The following is a 7,500-nucleotide window of genomic DNA, read 5'->3' on the forward strand; positions in this document are numbered from 1 at the left end:
TACAATCAAGGGGGAAGAAAGAGTGGTGAGTCTTAAATAAGATGACTGACTAAAAACCAGTCAAGGAGGTACTCCAGTATGGTTGTAGTCCAATGACGGAAAGGAACAAAACAGTGAAGTACTGAAGAGTTGTATTACTATCTTCATTAAATGGTTTTTGTATGTTTCTACTCACAAACTTCATATTTTAGGTTTGATTTCCTACCAGGTTTGACTAAGCATATCTTTTATCATTTATCTTTTACCTGTTTCAGTTATTCGACTGCAGCCATGCCGGGGCATAGCCTTAAATCGTTTTTTTTTCATTTTATAGTCGTATGAATTGACTCCAGTCCGGTACTTATTCTATTGAGCTCTTTTGCCAAACCGCCAAGTTACAGGGACGTAAAAACACCAACACCGGTTGTCAAGCGATAGAGGGGACACAGACACAGACTCGCACTTACATAAAATACGATAGACTTCTTTCAGTTTCAGTTTCCGTCCGCCAAATCCACCCACAAATACTTGCCCAAGGTGCTACGCAGTGGTACTGAACCCGAAACCATGTGGTTGGGAAGCAAACTTCTTACCTAGTCATTTACTGCTACTGATCCAACCATCTGTTTTACAATGTCACAGCCTGTATTTGGAATTGAAATGTTCTGTCGATGTCTCTCACTGTGTACCGCGGGTTCTGTCTACGGAATACATCAATGGTATAAGTGTATCTGTTGAATAATCAGCCAATTACCTATAATTCAGTAAGGAATTCAGTTGATCGAAAAACTGAAATAACTTATCATCAGTGGAATTACTTACTCTAAGGACTAACTAGCTAGAAATAGCAGCCAATTCTTCCGCAAATCATTTCCCACCACCTTATAAAAGGAAAAAGCTATTGGATTAATCTTAGGTATACCCTATGTCTGAAAACAAGACAGGATGGTCTCTACTGGAACATCTTTGATCATAGGTGTATTCAATCAGGGCTGACTTGGGGATAAACAACAACAAAAACATTAAAGTTGAAGATATTTGCTTTCTTCACGACTGAACGTTGTCCGGGATCGTTAGACTGTGTAAGATACTTGTGCAGGAACAATCTAAGTAATATGGCAACGTAATAAAAGGCAAAAACCTCACAGCGCTACAATATACAAAACGCTAGATTTGCAGAATCAGTAAGTAAATCGAACAATTTTTTTCACAGCCCTTTATATAACAGATCCTGTTGGGTCAGCTTTGCTTTTCATCCTTTTGAAGTTCGATAGAATAAAGTAATAGTATCGGTCGGTGTGTAAAGCGCTTATGGTATATAAGGCAAGCCCTGAAATTTTCTTTTAAAACAAGTTTTCGGCTACACCAGCTGTATAAATCAACCTGGCACTATTCTCTGTAGTAGGTAACAACTGTTGGTTTTGGCTCAACGTATGGAATTTTCCACTAGTGGATTCATATAGTATTAACATGTTTTAACATATGTTAAGCCAAAAGCAACAGATATAATAAAGGCTACCACCGTTCTAAAGAATAATCTACAGTTACATAAAGGTTATCAACTATCTATAGGTTTCTCTTGGGATAAGGATGATATCTCTACAGTTGCTGGTGAGGGACAGGCTATAAATTTATTATCCCGATAATCCTTTAACAGCCATTTCAACGGCCAGTGGAATGTTGCTGTAAAATACACACCACTTCATAACACACTTATTGAAATTTAGACAATTCATTTTTATTGTTTAACTGCTGTGAACAGGATTTATGTATATCAGTTTGTTGTGCTGTTATACGAAGGTATCTTAAATGGGTTTGCAATACATTCGTATCGTCAACTTTGCCTTTCATCTTTTTTAAGGCTGATAAAGTACCTATCAAGTACGAAGGACGATTTAATTGACTTAGTACTTGTCACAAAATTTTAGGCCTTGTGCCAATGTTAGAAACAATTATTTGAACATGGTCTTATTATTAATTCAGCTTTCCAAACATGTTTATAAATTCCAGTAGAAAATATTGAGTGGAAGGTTTCATACCTGATACGTGACTGTTCTACATAGTCTTTCCTTACATTTGCTGACACTCTAAACAACAAAATGTTAAGGTTACAATTTTATACTTAGTGTTTAAAATGACCGCTGGTTTGTGGAGAACATATTTAAGATTTCAGCTGGGTCCTATACTCTGAAATATACTAGAGATGTGGATAGAATTATTATAGAAGAGTCACTAAAAGCTATCTGATATTTCGATCCAAGGATGAGACACCTTGAATATTATTGTCCTTAAAAATCCCAAATAAGCCAGAATGGCCTTTGCTTGATCAGGCTTGACCAGGGTCTACACCTCAAGAACAACCACGTGCTTTTTTTTTTTTTTTTAATATTGCTATTAACAAATACAGTTGTGTCGTTAAGAAACATAGTTTGCGACCATGTGGTTTTGGGTTCAGTCCCACTCCGCAAACAATGTCTTGTGAGGGAATTTGATAGACGGAAACTATATGTGGAAGCGTATCGAGCGTGCGAGTGTGTGTGTGTGTGTGTGTGTGTGTGTGTGTGTGTGTGTGTGTGCGTGTGCGTGCGCGCGCGTATGTGTAAGTATATATGTATATATGTGTTTATATACGTGTATGTGTGTATATACGTGTATGTGTGTATATTTATGTTTGTTCTACAACACCACTTGACAACCAGTGTTGGTTTGTTTACATTCCCGAAAATTAGCGGTTCGACAAAAGAGTCAATACAATACTCACCAGACTAAGGTTGATTTATTCGACTAAAACCAGCATGGCTGCATTCCAATGACTGAAGCACATAAAAGATAAATAAAAGATAAAGGATAACGTTTTCTATGTTTCTATTTTTTTTCTTTTTGTGATTCGTTCGTCAGTTTCCTCCTCCCTCGTTACCACCGAACGAATTTTAAACAATAATAAGCGCCCGCGCGTGTACAGGTGCGAGAATATGTCTTATATATTGTTCAACATATACGAAGCTTTATCTGATTCTTTTAACTGTCTAGGAATTAATATATCTCTAAAAATATCTGCATAACTGGAAACGTGACACACACACACACACACACACACACACACACACACACACACACATGTATACACATACACACATAAGTATCAGGCTTAAAAAGTAAATACTGGGCCAATTCGTTTGACTAAAATCCTCCTGGCGGTGCTCCAGCATGGCCGCAGTTTAATGACTGAAACAAGTAAAAGATAAGGACAGAAGATATATGTGTGTGTGTGTGTGTGTGTGTGTGTGTGTGTGCATAAAATAAATGTGGATTTATGAGTTTATGTTTGTTGGTGTCTGAACGCTAGCGGCATCATGACCTTGCGTGGGTGTCATATCAGCTGTAGCAGCTACCGACTGACCATGTGTGTTAATTGTGTCAGCCTTGACCGAAACCGTCCGTAGTTCATGTATCACCACCCGCACCACAACTGTCACTGACATTATCATTAGACACCGGCAACCAATAACCATTACTGGAAATAACAGCCAAATTTTCCTTTAATCACATCTGCTTTCTCTAAAGAGAGAGAGAGAGAGAGAGAGAGAGAGAGAGAGAGAGAGAGAGAGAGAGAGAGAGAGAAATGACGTGATAGTCATGTTTAGAATGCTCCAGCTAGCCAGGTTTCGAAGTTAAGAAGTTTTGTTCACTGTCATATGGTTTCAGGTTCAATCCTACCTCGTAGCCCGTCGTCCAAAGGTTTCTACCGTAGCCTCGAGTCGATCAGAGCTTTGTGGGTGAAATCTGGTTGACAGAAATTGTGTGGGAGCCCTTGAGTCCCTTAATAGCATAATTTACCTTGGTGGACGCGTTCGAGTCAGGTTTCGAAGGTTTTATTTGGACAGCTTTTCACTAGGAGAGCCTTCATTTCTGACTGTGTGATAACATAAAGAACATCGTTGATTCAAGTACTAAGCTACAACAGAATCAACCACCATGACCACCACCACCAGCAACAACAACACCAACAAGGTTGTTGTCAGTCTTCAACCCTAGCGCTCTAATCACCGTCACAACCGAACCCTCACTCGCCACTTAGTGTCCATGCTCTAGAATGTTATATTGCAGGAATATCTACCTGTAAGTCACTTGTTCTTTCGCAATTTTAACAAGTAACACCCTCACCCACTTTCAACTGACGTCTCTAACTTCCGCTCATGTATTCTTCCTCTTCTTTGTTGTTCCCTCCCTCACTCTCTGTACTCCCTGCACGTTTGGCTCGCTACGCATTCATAAACATTTATCCAACAATACACACACACCTACACACACGTGTGTGTGTGTGTGTGTGTGTGTGTGTGTGTGTGTGTACCAACGCATATACACTCACACACAAGCACACACATTTACTACTATAATCCTGCTACATAAACGGTGTTTCACTGATCTGTCTGTCTTCTCGGTACATACGCACGCACTAACACACAAAAGCATACACAGACACGCACATACATGCTCTCTCTCTCTCTCTCTCACACACAGGTGCACACACGCACACACCTAACAAGCTGTCTGTTTGTCTGCTCTTAGTATTTCTCCTTCGTCCCTGCCTCAGTCACACACACACGCACATACAGTGATACAAGATGCACTCTTCCACACGATCGTAGAGAAACAGTTCTCTTTCATGCTCTCTTCATGTTCATTTCATTTACATTTTCACTACACAACAGACACACACACACACTTTCCATTTCAATTCTCTCTCTCTCTCTCTCTCTCTCTCTCTCTGTCTCTGTCTCTGTCTGTCTGTCTCTCTCTCTCTCTATCATCTAGTCGCCTATCACGTCTTATCTCTCCACTTCTCTTCGTTAGAATTCTTATTTAAATATCTTTAACTCCTTTACTTGAGCTTATACACACACACACACACACACACATACACACACACACACATACACACACACACACATACACACACACACACACTACTAGAATATCATTATTACATAGTAGTAGTAGTAGTAATAGTAGTAGTAGTAGTCTCGTTACTAGCAGAAGTAACGTTGATTATAGCAGCAGGCAGAGCAGTAGTTGTAAATGCGGTTGCAGTAGTACGGTTGGAAAGGAAAATTAAAGGTGGGGAAGCGATGTGGCGAGGAACTCTGTGGTGTGCGTGTGTGTGTGTGAGTGTGTGTGTGTGTGCGTGTGTGTGTGTGTGTGTGTGTGTGTGTATGTATGTATGTGTGTGTGTGCATGTTCGTGCGTTTGCACATAGATATACACTTCTACAACAGATACAAACGCTCACACACCTCAACACATATGAATGTGTATTCAAGCAGAGAGAGAGAGAGAGAGAGAGAGAGAAAGAGAGAGACAGTGACAGAGACAGAGAGAGAGAGAAAGAGATAGAGAGAAAGAGCGGTGATAGTAACAGTAGTTTGAAGTGAAGGAAGAGGAACTGGTGGAGGTGTCAGTGTCGGTGGTAATGGTGGTGGCGGCGGCGACTAAGGTGTATGGAAACGAAGGAAAGAGAGGAAGAAGGAAAAGAGCTGGAGGATGAGGAGGAGTATGAGGCGGAGGAGGAGGAGGAGGAGGAGGAAAGTCGTGGTTGGTGCTCCTCTTGCTTTGTTGTATATAGTATTTCAGAAAACGTGAAAAATTCTTCTATGTCAAGAATAAGACGAGATGGTTATATAGTAAAATGATCGGTTCTAGGGTTGATTACATAGCTTGACAGTAAGGGAGGGACAGACTATCGGTAAGCAAAAGATTCTTTACGTCAATTTTCTCTGTATTTGGTGATGTTTCTTTTCCAATTAGTCTTTCGTTTGTTTATTGCTTTTAATTTTTAATAGCACGTTTGTATATTCTGTTTACTTATTTTATATATCTGTTCATCCACACACGCGCGCACGCGCACACACTCAAATACACACATGTATGTTTGCATGCATATAGAAATATATATACACACAAGCATATATATATATATATATATATATATATATATATATATATGTATAATTCCAGGTCAGTTTGATAGATGATGTATGTGTACAAGTATTACTTATTGCACATGTATAAATACGGGTGTTTGTGTGTGTATGCATGCGTCTATACAAAGACGTGACGTGTGTCTAAATACCCATATATAAATATATTTGCATGTGTGTATGTGTGTGTGTGAGTATGTGTGTGTGTGTGCGCGTGTTAGACTTAATGAATGCATTAAGTAGCTCCGAAAATCCAAGGAATCTTAGATATAGCGAATTAATTTAGCATCATTATTGCCTTTGTTATCATTTTCTTCGAAGAATTCTTAACGTTCATGTTGTTGCTGTTGTTATCGGCTTCCTTTCTCGATGCATTCTGCTGTAGTAAAATATAGTAGTAATAGTAGCATGGTATCTCTAGAATTCGATGATATTTGTGGTGATTCTACCAAATTCTCTGGCAAAATGTTCTTCATCGATATGTTATATTTCTCCCACAACACACTAGCATATCGCGATTTTTGCTTCTTACTCTCTATAGTACTATGTTGAGTAACAGAAGTGGTTATAGATCTAAGATAGCGTTTCGTACTCACAATGGCGACTTGCTTGCCGTCTCCTTTTAATCGGGCCGTTTTTAGATTTGCATCTTCTCTACTGCTACAGATTTGACTTGATCGAATGCACTTTACAAATACGTTATTCTATACAACTGATAATTCCAGTGCCACAATGTTGATGGGTGACAGTCTAACAGAAAAATACAGTTTTTGCTTATTTACTTTTTCTATGTTCCCAAGCCATATAGCATAATTTTTTAACCCCATATCTCTGGTTTTCGGTTCTTCATCAAAATCAGATCGTGTGAGTTCACATCCATTCATTCATACACTCTAACCATCTCTACAAATTCATGTTTGCCACGGTCATTATTTATTCGACACGAAAACCGAACAGTACAACTTCATAATTATTAATCCCCTCTGTCGTTTGCCACTACAACACACACACGTTCGCAGCTCATTAGCACTGTCGATCGTAGATATATAATTTGTCCCCCACCCCAAGGGTATATTTTCTTAAAATAATATAAACAGTTACGATTTATTTGAAATTATAGTGCAGTCAACTCTGGGCATGACAACATATAACCTACCTCATCTATGTTTAGATTCGAACCCCCTTCCTTCGAGCAGCAGTTCAAATAGGTATCAGTAATAGAATGGATCGATTAGCGCCATCCTTTACAAAAATGCTGTCCTTGTTCAAAGTCATAAGAAATTTATATTTATAATAAAAAGGGAGAAGAAATCTCGTACTTAACTAAACAGATTGCGTACCCTCCCTCAGGACATAACTAATTTTAACGACTATATGTCCTGTTATGAATGAGTGTATCTACGAAAAATTTAGTGTAACTGCATTTACCAGAGTGCATCTCTTTCCCACTAGTTGCACCTATACTTCCGTTTAAAAAAGTTCAAAGGGAAGCAGTAGCGCAAAGCTAGGCAAGTGTAGTATTATAGTGTTACAATATTCAACA

General features: G+C 38.9%; 1 protein-coding gene across 3 annotated transcripts in view; it reads left to right on the top strand.

Annotated features, from left to right (window-relative positions):
- LOC106878501 (polycomb group RING finger protein 2) overlaps positions 1 to 7,500 on the top strand; it is a 390,185-nt gene that overhangs the window by 189,308 nt on the left and 193,377 nt on the right. Inside the window, exon 1 of one of the 3 annotated variants that reach the window (XM_089356711.1) lies at positions 5,099 to 5,722. The exons of the other annotated variants lie outside the window; for them this stretch is intronic. The gene's annotated coding sequence lies outside the window, so the exon portion shown is untranslated. Of the gene's footprint in view, positions 1 to 5,098; positions 5,723 to 7,500 lie in introns of those variants that run through there. 3 annotated transcript variants of the gene reach the window in all.

This window comes from Octopus bimaculoides, chromosome 8 (assembly GCF_046866305.1).
Source record: "Octopus bimaculoides isolate indiv1 chromosome 8, ASM4686630v1, whole genome shotgun sequence".
NCBI classification, from domain to species: Eukaryota; Metazoa; Mollusca; class Cephalopoda; order Octopoda; family Octopodidae; genus Octopus; species Octopus bimaculoides.